Here is a 14,346-nt window from a genome sequence, read left to right as displayed (position 1 = left end):
TCTTATTGCTGAATGACTCCTGTTTACCTGGAAAATTTTAAATGCCTACTAGGCAGCCTAGCTGCATGCCTTTCAGCCTGATGGACAAGGCCTCCACCTTTTGGCTTTCCAAACAGACTCCTAAAGTGTTCTGTGTAATTTGATGACAGGCAACCAACTCTTGGAACCAACAGGTAAATGTTTGAAACATGAATTGTTAGAAACCAATTAATATAATGGAAAAGGTATGTAGTTTGAAAGAAGGCTTCAGGAAAGAAGCCTTTCCTGAATTTGAATCCTGTTCCACCCTTGACAACCTTCAAGCATGTAGGCAAATTATTACCTTTTTGTGCATCTTTTCCCCTCATACATAAAATGAAAATAATACCTAATTTATAAGACTCTTATGAGGATATGATGGTGTATATATAGTACCTAGTTCATGGTGGAGGTCAAATAAATTATAATTGTGGTTTTAATTTTAATTCCAAAAGTGCTCCATAGTATGACCTTGGGACTTGCTTAGAAGTTATTTTAGGCTATGTTGGCTAGTCGTCAGCTTTAGAATATTTTTGTTATTTGAATCAAGAACTATCTTCTGGAAACCTGTGGGTTTCTTAAACACTGAGCAAGTTAAACAGAATTTTCTTTTGCTGCCTGCTTCTTTTTCTTTAAGAAAAAATTTAGTAATGAGTTTGACTGGAGTGGGTAGCCTTTCCTTTCTCCAGGGAATCTTCCCAACCTAGGGATCAAACCCAGGTCTCCCACATTGCGGGCAGATTCTTTACCAGCTGAGCCACAAGGGAAGCCCAAGAATACTGGAGTGGGTAGCCTATCCTTTCTTCAGCAGATCTTCCCAACCCAGGAATCCAACCAGGGTTTCCTGCATTACAAGCGGATTCTTGACCAATTGAGCTATCAGGGGAGCCCTTTGTTTAAGTCGTTATTCATTTATTTTGGCTGCACTGAGTCTTCGTTGTTGAATAGGCTTTCTCTAGTTGTGGAGAGCAGGGCTACTCTCTAGTTGCAGCGTGAGGGCTTCTCATTGCGGTGGCTTCTCTGGTTGCAGAGCATGAGCTTTAGAGCGCGCAGGCTTCAGCGGTTGTGTGGCCTAGGCTGAGTAGCTGTGGCTCTCAGGCTCTAGAGTGAAGGCTCCACAGTCTCTGTGCATGGGCTCAGTTGCCCCGAGGCATGTGGAACCTTCCTGGACCAGGGATCGAACCCATGTCCCCTGCATTGGCAGGTGGATTCTTAACCATTGGACCACCAAGGAGGTCTCGCTGCCTTCTTCTTTAGCATCTTCCTCACTATACAAAACTAAAGAAGGTGTACGTTATCTTGCAGGTCATAGGGCAAACGTATAGTTGCAATCAAGGATAGATAATCAGGCTTGCCTCAAATGCAGGACACACTCAGGAGCTCTGTCTCATTTAATTGATGTAAATAGTGTACAGACTTATGCATTACAAGCAATTAACTATAAAAATGTTCTATTGAGTACTACTGTAATCAAATAAAACTCACAAGGTTAATCTGATGCATATTTAATGATATATATAATTGTTATTGTGCTGCATGATAATTAAACCTTAAATGTTAAGCTTTTACATAAATGGTCTAACCAGTTGTTTTTATGCAGCCAAACACGTTTTTTAGTGTTTGCTCACTTTATTAATTTTCTGGAATCTATAATCATGCCAAGGACAGCAGTTTTCCCTGAAGCACTTTACTATTAAATCATGCACTCATATACACACACAAACATACTCTTCAAAATGACACAGCAGCATTGTCTCCTGACTTAACACTAAAAATAGCTACTTTGCAAGGTTCTTCGTAGGCTTCTCAGGTGGCACTAGTGGTAAAGAACCCGCCTGCCAATGCAGGAGACCCAAGAGATGCGAGTTCAATCTCGGGATCAGGAAGATCCCCTGGAGTAGGAAACAGGATTCTTGCCTGGAAAATTCCATGAGCAGAGCAGCCCGATGGGCTACAGTCTATGGGGTCATAAAGAGTCAGACACGACTTAGCACACACACAGTGCAAGGCTCTCTGTATATACTTTCTCATTTCAGTCCTTAAAAATCTCTTAAGGGAGGTGTTGTTACTCCCATTTTTACTGGTGCCGAAATTGATGCTCAGAGAATGGAAGCAGGCGGCGTAGGAAAGACTTCTGTTACCAGCCTCTAGACTTTACGCAACCTGAGAAGGTGATGCATCCCAGCAGAGATATGGCAAGTTTTCTTTTTGCTTTTTTTTTTTTTTTTAGGAAATAGAATGGCTCTTTAGAAATATGGAATATGTACACACATCCAAAGGGAGAAGAAGTCAGTCTTCAAGAGGGAGGGATTAGTTAGTAATGGAAGAACTGGAACCTGTTGAAGCTGATTTTCTTCTGCCCATTCAAGGAAGAGAGTCTTAGCCAACAAATTTTAAGCATTATATATATAGATATAGATATAGATATAGATATAGATATATGGGCCTCCCAGGTGGCGCTAGTGGTAAAGAACCCACCTGCCAACGCAGGAGACTTAAGAGATGCAGGTTTGATCCCTGGGTGGGAAAAATCTCCTGGAGGAGGGCATGGCAACCCACTCCAGTATTCTTGCCTGGAGAATCCCATGGACAGAAGAGCCTGGTAGACTACAGTCCTTGGCGTTGCAGTAGAGTGACTGAGTGACTAAGGACACACACACACACACACACACATAATAAAACAGGCTCTGCCCTCGAAAAGAAGCTCAGTGTCCAGTGGAGAGATGGGCAGCAGATAGTTACAATACAAGGTAATATGTGCTATAACAGTGATACGCTAGTACACTGAGGGCTCCGAGAAGAGATCGGCCAATTCTAGGGAGAATTCAGGGGTAGGTCTCTGGGAAGCGATGAGTTAACTCTTAGAGAAGAATGGGAAGGAAATTCCAAACAGATCAAATTATCCAAAGAAGCATGAGATAGCACGATCAGTTTGGTCTGTGTGACTGGAGTACAGAGAGCAAGAAAGGAGAGCCGTTGACCGTGAGGCTGTGAGGTACATAGGGGTCAGACCAGAGCAGGCTTCAGATGTTACTCCAGAGGCTGTGGGGAGCCAGTAGGGTGTTTTGAGTTGGGGAGTGGTAGTAACTAATCTGGTTTTAGATCTACCTGTCTGGCAGTGATGTGGACTAAAAGGTGGCAAAAGGAAAGACCAGGAATTTCAGAAGCCCAAGTAAGAGATGATGAGGGCCTGAACTAACATGGTTGGAATGGGGATGAGGAAAAGTAAGTGGATTTAAGGTGTTTAAGAAGTAATTGAGGGGAATTCCATGGTGCTTCTGTGGCCTAGGTCTTTGTGCTCTCAGCTGCCATGGGCCCAAGTTTGATCCCCGGTTGGGAAACTAAAATCCTACAGGTCGAGTGTTGTGTCTAAAATAGTAATAGTTAATAACAATAGTGTGGGGTGGGGAGGAGTAAGTTGGTAGGATTAAAGATGATTCTCAAACGTCCAGCTCGGCTAACTGGGTGGATGATGGCACTGCTCACCAAGAGAGGGACCACAGGGCAAACAGACACAAAGGGGGAAAGGGCAGGTTCGTTCTGTAAACTCTGAGTTTGAGGTGTTTGCAGGCTGTTCAGGTGATGTTCAGTAGGCAGATTCAAAAGCTAAAAGAGAGGACTTCCTGGTGGCCCAGAGGTTAATTATCCTCCCAGTACAGGGAACATGGGTTCAACCCCTGGTCCGGAAAGAACCCTCAAGCCTCAGAGCAACTAGGCCTTTGTGCCGCAACTACTGTGCCAGTGCTCCAGAGTCCACAGGCTGCAACTACCTAAGGCCTTGTGCCTGGAGCCTGTGCTCCGCAGCGGGAGAAGCCACAGCAATGAGAAGTCTGCGACTGCAGCTGGCAAGCAGTCCGTGCTCTCTGCAGCTTGAGAAAACCCACGCCCAGGAACGAAGACCCAGTGCAACTGAAAAGAAATTAAAAATAAAAAGCTAAAGGAGAGATCTGGGTCAGAGACACAGATTAGGAAATCAGCACAAATCCGGGAATTTTGAAGTCATGGGAGAGGATGAGATTGTCTGAGCTCATTGAATAGAAAAAGAAAAGAAAGGCAAAGAGTAGCAACTTGAATGACAACGACAGGAAAGACACAGAGGGAGAGCCCTTAGTCTAGAAAAGGAGAAGTAGATTGAAGAGAGAGAAGCGATGGTAAAGATGGGGAGTGGGAGGCAGTCAGCAGAGCATTAAGACCCTCTAGGCTCTAGGGGCTTCCCTGGTGGTCCAGTGGTTAAGAATCTGCCTTGCAATGAAGGGGGCATGGATTTGATCCCTGGTCGGGGAACTCAGACCCCACATGCCTCGGGGCAGCTAAGCCCAAGCCACAACTATAGACTCCATGCCCTGCAATGGAAGATCCCACGTGACACAACTAAGACCCAACCCAGTCAAATTAATTAGTGAATTAATAACTTTAAAAAGACCATTTAGGCTCTAAATAACTGAAAATATAGTGCTTCCCATGTAATTTAAAACAAAAATATTGAGAGTTCCCTGGCGGCCCAGTGGTTAGGACTCAGTGCTTTCACTGCCATGAACCAGAGTTCAATCCCTGGTCAGGAAACAGATCCTGCAAGCCACGTGACATGGCCTAAATAAATAAATCTGTAAGAAATAAATTTATAAGCTTTAGGGACTTCCCTGGTGATCCAGTGGCTAAGAACTCCATGCTCCCAATGCAGGGGCCCATGTTTGATCCCTGATCAGGGAACTAGATCCCACGGGACACAGATAAAAATCCCGAATGCCACAGCTAAGACCAGGCACAGCTAATAAATAAATAAGCAAATATTTAAAATATTATAAGCTATAAAATAGGTGTAAAGGAAGTCCAACAAAGTTCTGATTTTTCTGTGGTGACCTCTTTGATTGTATCCTCACTGTCTTTATTTCAGTGCTCTTGATCTTCTAGTGCCCTAAGTACATGCTTATACACCTTCTCAGTAATCTAACAGTATAGCACTGAGAATACATCAAAGTGGATTAGTCAATGATGCCAAGTGCCACAGAGAAGTCAAAGATAAATGTTAAAATGTGCCCACTGGAACAGAAAGAAACAGTACCAATTATTCCAGCATATGAATAGACTCCCGTACTAGTGGAAGAGTAAAGTCCACAAGTAAACCAAAATACATACAGGAATTAGTATATGCTAAAGATGGACTACTCAATAAATGGCATAGACAACTGGACGACCATCTGGGGTAAAAATAAATGTCAGTTTATCTCACACCAGGGTAAACTCCAAATGGATTAAATATTGAAATAAAAATTAAAAACTGTAAAAGAAAATATGAGAAAATTCCTTTATAACCTTACTGTGGGGAAGGGAAATTTTTCTAACTGTGACCCAGAATGTAGAAGGCATAAAAGGAGAGGTTAATAATTTCACCACACAACACTCAAAATTTCTGCAGAGTGGCATAACACTTTAAAGCAATGTCAAAACATATATAGGAGATGGAAAAGAATGTTTGCAACTCATATCATAAAGAATAGTCCCCCTAATATAAGGAAATAGATAAGAGATCAGCCACCCAAGACAAATATCAATGAAGATATAAATCGAAAGGGCTTATGTGTTGTGATTAAGAGCATAGAGATTAAGGTCAATGAGTTATATTGGAATCCCAGCTGTCTCCACTTACTCGCTCTGTGACCTTGGGCAAGTCTCAGATCATCAGTTTTCTATAAAATGCAGGTAATAATTGTAGCTACTTCAGAGGTTTAAGTGAGATTAAGGCCAGGCTAGTGACTCATGGTGATAGAAGGAAGGACACAGGGGAGATCTGGGTTCTAAATTTCTAGTATCTGGGATCCTTGAAATAAAGAGATTCAGGGAAGAGAAACTATTCAATCCCCATATGTCTCTTCTTCCATTAAGGGCAGTTATTAATATTTACTAAGCCCCTCTAAGTGTTAAACACAGCCGTAGGCCTAAGGATAGAAGGTAAACGCAAGCAAGACAGACCTGGCCTTGGTCCTCAGTGTAGCTTGCTTCTGTGAGAGAGGTGTCAATCAAATGCCACAGAAATACATCATTACAAACAGATGCATACCATGAAGGAAATGGGGAACTTCCCTGGTGATTCAGTGGCTAAGACTGTGCTCCCAATGCAGGGGGCACGTTCAGTCCCAGATCAGGAAGCTAGATCCCACACGCTGCAATGAAAAAATCCTGCCTGCCATAGCTATGGCCAGCACAGCCCCCCAGAAAGCAGGAAAGTGGGGGCAGATAGTAGGAGAACCAGGTGGAGTTTGGGAGATCAAGGAGGGCTCTATTTTTTTTTTTAATGACTGCATTGCAAAACTTGTGAATCCCCCTAATATGAGGAAATAGATAAGAGATCAGCCACCCAAGAGAAATATCAATGAAGATATAAATTGACAGGGCTCTGTCAAGTAGTACCCTGAACAGAGATTGAACCTGAGCCACTGCAGTGAAAGCGTCGAGTCCTAACCACTGGACCACTAGGAAAGTCTCAAGGGGGGCTCTATTAAGGAGATTCTATCAATCCATGAAATTAAAAGATGCTTGCTGCTTGGCAGAAAAGCTATGACAAACCTAGACAGCGTATTAAAAGCAGAGACATCACCTTGCTGACAAAGATCCATCTAGTCAAAGCTATGGTTTTCCAGTGGTAATGTATGGATGTGAGAGTTGGACCATAAAGAAGGCTGAGCACCCAAGAATTGATGCTTTTGAACTGTGGAGTTGGAGAAGACTCTTGAGAGTCCCTTGGACAGCAAGGAGACTGAAGGAAATCAACCCTGAATATTCATTGGAAGGACTGATGCTGAAGATAAAGATCCAGTACTTTGGCCACCTGATGTGAAGAGCCAACTCATTGGAAAAGACCCTGATGCTGGGAAAGATTGAGGGCAGAAGGAGAAGGGGGCAACAGAGGATGAGATGATTGGATGGCATCACCGACTCAATGGACTGAGTTTGAGCAAACTCCGGGAGACAGTGGAGGACAGGGAAGCCTGGCATGCTGCAGTCCATGGGGTCGCAGAGTCAGATGTGACTTAGCAACTGAGCAATCAATCCAATATCTGAAATTTGAGTAGGTGTTGAATAGGCAAATAGTAAAGAAGGGGAAGGTGAGACGAGGGAGTGAACACAGTGTTCCAGGCAGAGGGGACAGTGGGGACCCTAAGGGAAGGAAGAAGGCAGCTAGTCCACTGTGGCTGTAGCTGAAGTGAAGGAATGAGTGAGGGGAGATGAGACTGGACAAGGGGGCAGACTGGACAATGGATGGCCTTGACGGTCTTAAAATATAATCTTTCTTATCGTGGCCTAGTTGATTAACATGGGCAGTCGACAGTATTAAGGATTTGGAGTTTTATCCTGAGAGCAGTGGCAAGTCTCTGGATGTTTTTTAGCCGAAGAGCAACAAGATCTAATTTGCACTGTGGATGGCTTACTCTGGCTGCAGGGTGGAGACCTGTGTTAGAGTTGAAGAGACACGTGGAAGTGGCCTTGGGAAGGCTGTGGTGGTTCAGACCCGTGAGATGCTCCCTAGCCTACCTTTTCCCTAGTGGTACTTTAGCAGAAGACAAGCTTTAATTCTTACATAGTAAATCTGCATTGTGTGTTACCTATTATTATTATTATTTTCAGTGAGAGATGTGCTCAGTCACTCAGTCATACCCGACTCTTTGAGGCCCCATGGACTGTAGCCTGCCAGCCTCCTCTGCCCATGGAATTTTCCAGGGAAGAGTCCTAGAGTGGGATGCTATTTTCTACTCCAAGGAATCTTCTCAACCCAGGGATGGAACCTGCGTCTCTTGCGTCTCCTGCATTGTCAGGCAGATTCTTTACCTCTAGAACCACCTAGGAAGCTCTCATGTTAGAGGTAAAAGGCTTAAAATTAATCCACTAGGAAGAACAAGCACGTTGGAGTCATTTCATAGGAAGTATAGCCATGAGAAACAGGTGATTTTCTTTTAGATCGGAAGAAGAGAGCTAAAAGGGTAAACAGTGGTGATTTCACAACAGAGAGAAGACCAGAGAGAATTCTCTAATGTGATGTTGCTCTGGCACATAGGCTGTCTGTTCGGTCAAAGTTCACCTTCTCCATGCTTAGGCAAATAAAAACGTTAGGCAAAGGTCCTTTATGGCTCACTCTGGGAGCTCAGTGGTTTTTAGTGTGAAATAGGCCCAGGAGTTTAGATATTGCTACAGGCTGCATTTCTTTTCAATACCATGGAGTCGTTATAAATGCCTAGGAAAGCAATATCTGAATAAATCACTCTGGAATTGAACCTGTGTATTACTTAGCTGGTTTAATTTCAGAATTAGACAATGGCAGATACGAGTCGTTTTTTGAGAGCTGCCCTTTCTCTGCCTGCTGTAAAGAACTGAATAGAGTTGAGGCAGGCTGACGACCCAGCTGTCTTATTTTGTCACGGATGTGCTGGCAAAGAAGAGTCCTTCAAGGTGGGAATTCTTGAAGTCCTTCCAAGGAATATGTTCAGTTTTGTGGGACTTCAAAACATAAGCATCAATAGCTTTTTAAAAATTGTTTTAATTTTAAAAATTTATTTTATATTGGAGTATAACTGGTTAACACTGTTGTGATGGTTTCAGGTGGACAGCAAAGGGACTCAGCCATACGTATACATATATCCATCCTCTCCCAAACTCCCCTGCCATCCAGGCTGCCGCATAACACTGAGCATAGTTCCATGTGCTCTACGGGAGGTTCTTGTTGGTTATCCATTTAAAGTATAGCAATGTGTACATGTCCATCACAAACTTCCTAACTATCCCTTCCTCTTGTCCTTCCCCCTGGTGACCGTAAGCCTGTTCTCTAAGTCTGTGAGCCTGTTTCTGGTTTGTAAATAAGTTCATTTGTTTCATTTCTTTTTAGATTCCACATATAAGGGATGTCATGTGACATGATATTTCCTTTTCTCTGTCTGACTTAATTCACTCAGGATGACAATCTCTAGGTCCATCCACGTTGCTGCAAACCAGTAGCTTTTTAAATGCAGAAGTAAAAATGAAAACAGAATCTTGGAGCCAAATGGGACTCCCAGAGCTCCAGAGCCTAACAGGTGTTTATTTATTAATATGTGTAACTCTGCATGGAGGATTGTTTTATATTAGAAATATAGTTTTGATTATACCATGTTTCACAGTCAGAGGATTAGTATCCCGAAATACAGCCAGAAATACAGGACTTCTACGACTCAATTAAAAAAACATCAGCACAACAGAAGAAAAAGGAGAGGCTGTAAGCAAGCAAGAGAGAACCTGAGGGCAAGTAAATATATAGAAAGATGCTCAACCTCACCGGGAAGCAGACAAATGTACATAGGAGCAATAATAAGAGACTACAGCCATCCACTGGCAAAAATTTTTACGTCTGAGATTTCCAAATTAGGGAGGAGGTGGAACTAACTCTCACATCCATACATGACTACTAGAAAAATCATAGCTTTGACTATATGGTTCTTTGTCAGCAAAGTGATGTCTCTGCTTTTTAACATGCTAAGTTTGTCATAGCTTTTCTTCCAAGAAGCAAGCGACTTTTAAAATTTCATGGCTGGAGTCACCCTCCGCAGTGATTTTGGAGCCCAGGAAAATAAAATCTGTCACTGTTTCTGCTTTTTCCCCTCTGTTTGCATTGAAGTGGTGGGACTGGATGCTATGATCTTAGTTTTTTGAATGTTCAGTTTTAAGCCAGATTTTTCACTCCCCTCTTTCACCCTCATCAAGAGGCTCTTTAGATCCTCTTCACTTTCTGCCTTTAGAGTGGTATTATTTGCATATCTGAGGTTGTATAATCATTTATACACACTGCTTTTTTCAGAGGATGACATTAGCAACTTTAACCACTGGATGGCGCAAATTCATAACAGTCTGGTGAAAGTGTGTGTGTGTTGTGTTAGTCGCTCAGTCATGTCGAACTCTGTGACCCCATGGACTGAAGCTCACCAGCCTCCTCTGTCCATAGAATTCTCCAGGCAAGAATACTGGTGTGGGTAGTACAGACCAAGGTACAGCAGGTAAAAGAGGGTCAGCCTGTGAAAAGTCTTCTGGAGACTGAAACTCATGTACTATAGACACGAAATCAAATTCCCTAGCATTGCAGATTAAGAGACTTTTTTAATATTGGATGACACAGAAAAAGGGAAAGGAAAAAGAAAAGTGTTGGAAGAAGGAGCAGGGAAAGAAAGATAAAGAGACAAAGGAGCATTGAGATAAAAGACTGTGAGTCTAAGAACTTTCCTGGTATTCTGGTGACTAAGACTCCATGCTCCCAGTACAGGGGACCCAGGTTCAATCCCTGGTCAGGGAATTAGATCCCACATGCTGAAACTAAGAGTTCACATGCCACAACTAAAGATCCCATGTGCTGTAACTAAGACCCAGCACAGCCAGATAAATGAGTGAAGATAAATATTTCTAAGAATATATATATATATTCATTTTTAAAAAAGATTGTAAGTCTAGAGAGATGGATTCAAGTGTTACCAACAGTTGCAGGTTGGGCCCTCATTGGTTTGCATCCACCTGGTGACCAGTAGCAACTTTGATGTAAAAGTAAAGGTTACCTCATTTTCTTCTATTAATAAAAAGTCAGTTATGCTACCCTCAGCTATCCGTTTAGTGGTGTGGCATTGTCAACAATTTCTTTGAATGTGTACTATGATCATGGTGCTTTGCTAATAAGCACCAGGTAATACAGAGACATACAAGTTAACACGAGGTTTCCCAGGTGGCTCAGTGGTAAAGAATCCTCCTGGCAATGCAGGAGATGTGGGTTCGATCCCTGGGTTGAGAAGATTCCCCTGGAGAAGGAAATGGCTACTCACTCCAGTATTCTTTCCTGGGAAATCCCATGGGCAGAGAAGCCTGGCAGGACACAGTGCTTAGGGTTGCAGAAGAGTCAGACACGACTTAGTGACTAACAGCAACAAGTTAATACAAACACAACAGGCTTCAAACAGAAGAGCTGGAAAGTATGTATCAAAGGATAAAGAGCAGCCCCGCAGCATGATGGCCGTGGTGTGAACTCGGAAAGGAATCCTCTCTGAGAATTCAGGGGAAGGGCAGAGGCGGGAGAGGAGTTTCGGGGAGGAAGGGGAGGAGGAACCATAAAACCATCAACCTGAGCAGGTCAAAACAAAGAAGGGTTTCTGGCTCTGGCGGTTCAGTGGTTAACACTCAGCGCTTCCCCTGCAGGGGGCATGGTTCCATACCTGGTTGGGGACCCATCCACCTGGTGTGGCCAAGAAAAAAGCTGTATATATTAATCGCAACTCTTCCTTAGAAAATGGCTAGTTTTGTAGATTTTTTTTTTTTAAGCAGATTATTTCGGGGGCACCACGCTGTGCAGCATGTGGGATCTTAGTTCCCCAGCCAGGGGTTGAGCCCATACCCCTTACAGTGGCATCTCAGAGTCTTAACCACTGAACCACCAGGGAAGTCCTGGAAAATAGCTAGTGTGGGGCATGATGTAAGAAAAGTGCTTTAGATCAGAATCTACTGGACTGTGCTTAAGAAGTTTCCAAAATAAGAGGAAGGACTTGGGATGGGGGGAAATGTACAGGGCTAGAACCCCGCTATGTCCCTCTCTGATTAGTAACCCCTTGGACTAGCCTAGGGGTGCAGAGAAAGAGGGGTGCTAGTGGCCTGCTCAGGCCTGTCAGGGGCCCAAAGAGTCCTAGGTCACTGATTTTTGTAATCACAGATATATCTTTATAAATGAAAAAATGGAAAAAACAAGGTATACAGTTGTATATTTTAAGTGCTTATTTGAATAAAGTCATGCACACGTGCAGAAATACAGCTATGTACTTAACATCCTTTAGCAGTGGCAGCAAAAGTTAAATTGGAGATGTCTGTGAATGTGTTTTCTCTACCCGAAGCAACTGCCATCACTAGGCCTATCAAAAAGTACTGAGGGATTTCCCCAGTGGTCTAGTGGCTGACTCTGCATTCCCAATGCAAGGGGCCCAGATTTCATCCCCAGTCAGGGAACTAGATCCCACATGCCACAGCTAAAGAGGCCACATGCCTCAACTAAGACCCAGCATAACCAAAAAGTAAAAACAAAAAAAAAATTGGGATGACTCAGATTCTTAAAAAAGGTGGAATGACTTTAAGGCCTCTCTAGCCTATGACTTGAGAAAAACACAACTTAATACTTGTGCTAACTGAAAATATGGTAGTAATAGTCACTTCCAGAGGAGTAATTAGCTCCCCATAGGAATGGCATTTTATCAAGTTGAGTTTGTAGCTAAGCCTGTCGTGGTGACAGGAAGAATTGTGCCCCGGTGTGAAGCGGTCTGCAGAATACAGGTCACATCCCAAGGTCCGCCTGGGCATTCTCCCTTCCCTTCCTCTCTCTCCCCTATCTTTTGGTTTTCAAAGATCCCCAGTGGTTAAGAGAATAGGAGATTGAAAATTGGTAACTGATTAAGCAGTCAGAAAATCCTCAGAGGGACCTTTCTTTGTCTGGGGAAACAAGTCCCCAGAGCAGTGTAAACAATTTTGATTCCATCGGTGAATCTCTATAAAGAAAAGTCACTATACACGTTGCCTACATTATGTTCTGGCAGAAGAGCTAATGAGTATAAATAGACTTTGCTGCAAGTTTTATTGCCTGTTTCTGGATGAAAGCACTTTCTCTGGTGGATAAGCCTGGGAAGGTGGAGATGACTGTAGGCATCAGTCCTAGAGCAAAAGCATGAAGTATGGAAAGCTTTTGATCATCCTCCCCAGTGGTCTTGGGAAGGAGCAGGCTTCTTCTCCCCTGCCACACCCCTGTCGCTATTTCCTTGTTAGACTGAGCCACAGATGGCAGGATAAACTGGAGGTGATGTTGTGCACCAGTGGAGGGCAATGCTCATCTATTCTAGTGCCAGCCCCTGTGCCCTATCCTCTCCACCCAGCGTATTTTCAGAGAATGCTCTATGGAACTTTGGGGCACCCACAGGATCTCTGGGCTTCCCCCGATGGCTCAGTAGTAAATAATCTGCCTGCAGTGCTGGAGACACGGGGCAGTGTGGGTTCAACCCTGGGTTGGGAAGATCCTCTGGAGGAGAAAATGTATTTCTTCCAGTATTCTTCTTTTATTTTTTGCTCCAGAATTCGTGCCTGGAGAATCCCCATGGACAGAGGAGCCTGGCGGGCTACAATCCAAAGGGTCACAAAGAATCAGACATGACTGAGCACAGAAGCACAGGATCTCTAGGGCTTCCTTGAAAACTAGCGTCTTCCATGCTTGGTTCCATCTCTTCAAGGCTCAGCTTGAGTATCAGATTGAGAGAGTCATTTCCTAGGCAGGTTGATAAGTCTAGGGGTCCCCAAGGAGAGAGGGGTCTGGAATTCTCAAGGAGGAAGAAAGCACAAACTTTTTTTTCCCTCTACATTCCTTAGGATTATATAACAATAATGTATCCTGCCTGAGGACAGTCTCTGGATTAAACCTTCTGGCTAATTCTGTTATCTTAAAATGTAAATTATGGGAGTGAAAGTGAAAGTGAAGTCGCTCAGTCATGTCCGACCCTTTGCAACCCTATGGACTGTAGACTATCAGGCTCCTCTGTCCGTGGAATTTTCCAGGTAAGAGTGCTGGAGTGGGTTGCCATTTGCTCCTCCAGGGTATCTTCCGGACCCAGGGATCAAACCCAGGTCTCCCACATTGCAGGCAGACGCTTTACCATCTGAGCCACCAGGGATTTACAACTTCCAGACATTGTTTGAATTCATTGGAGAGTATATAACTCCATTGCTAACACTAGCAAGCGTCTTTCTGATGTCTATGTCAGAAGCTTTCTCTATCTCCTTTATACTTTAATAAAACTTTCTCACACAATTTACTTAGGTGCAGGTACATTTCACCAAAATGAAATGGAATGGTTTCAGACTCTTGAAAAGAAGCAGGACAAAAAAACAAATAGTAGGGGACCTCCCTGGTGGTCCCATGGTTGACTCCATGCTTCCACTGCTGGGTGCACGGGTTCAATCTCTGGTTGGGGAACTAAGATCCCACACACTGCACAGTGTAGCCAAAAAATAAAACTCAAAAAATCATTTAAAAAATAGTAAAATAAAAGGGAAAAAAAAAAGGAAAAGAAGCAGGACAACACCCTTCTTATCCCTTCTGCCAGTCCTCTTTTCACCTAAACTCTGTTTTAAGGTCAGCTGTCTCATTCCATCATAAAAAAAGTATTTCCCAAAATGCAGTTTTTAGAGCACGAATTTGAGTTTTGTAATTTTGAATTTGTAAGATTAGTCTTTGCAAAAATTCATTGTTAGGTAATACACAGTTGTCTTAACATTGAAAGTATCGATATGTTCGGTGACAGT

At 43.3% G+C, this 14,346-nt stretch overlaps 1 protein-coding gene across 1 annotated transcript in view; it reads left to right on the top strand.

The window, feature by feature from the left end:
• Window positions 1-14,346, top strand: part of ACACA (acetyl-CoA carboxylase alpha) — a 288,377-nt gene that overhangs the window by 5,670 nt on the left and 268,361 nt on the right. The window lies entirely within an intron of this gene.

Source organism: Ovis aries, chromosome 11 (assembly GCF_016772045.2).
Source record: "Ovis aries strain OAR_USU_Benz2616 breed Rambouillet chromosome 11, ARS-UI_Ramb_v3.0, whole genome shotgun sequence".
In the NCBI taxonomy this organism is placed as follows: domain Eukaryota; kingdom Metazoa; phylum Chordata; class Mammalia; order Artiodactyla; family Bovidae; genus Ovis; species Ovis aries.
The sequence above is the reverse complement of the archived record's forward strand: the minus strand, read 5'-3'. Positions and strand labels throughout refer to the sequence as shown.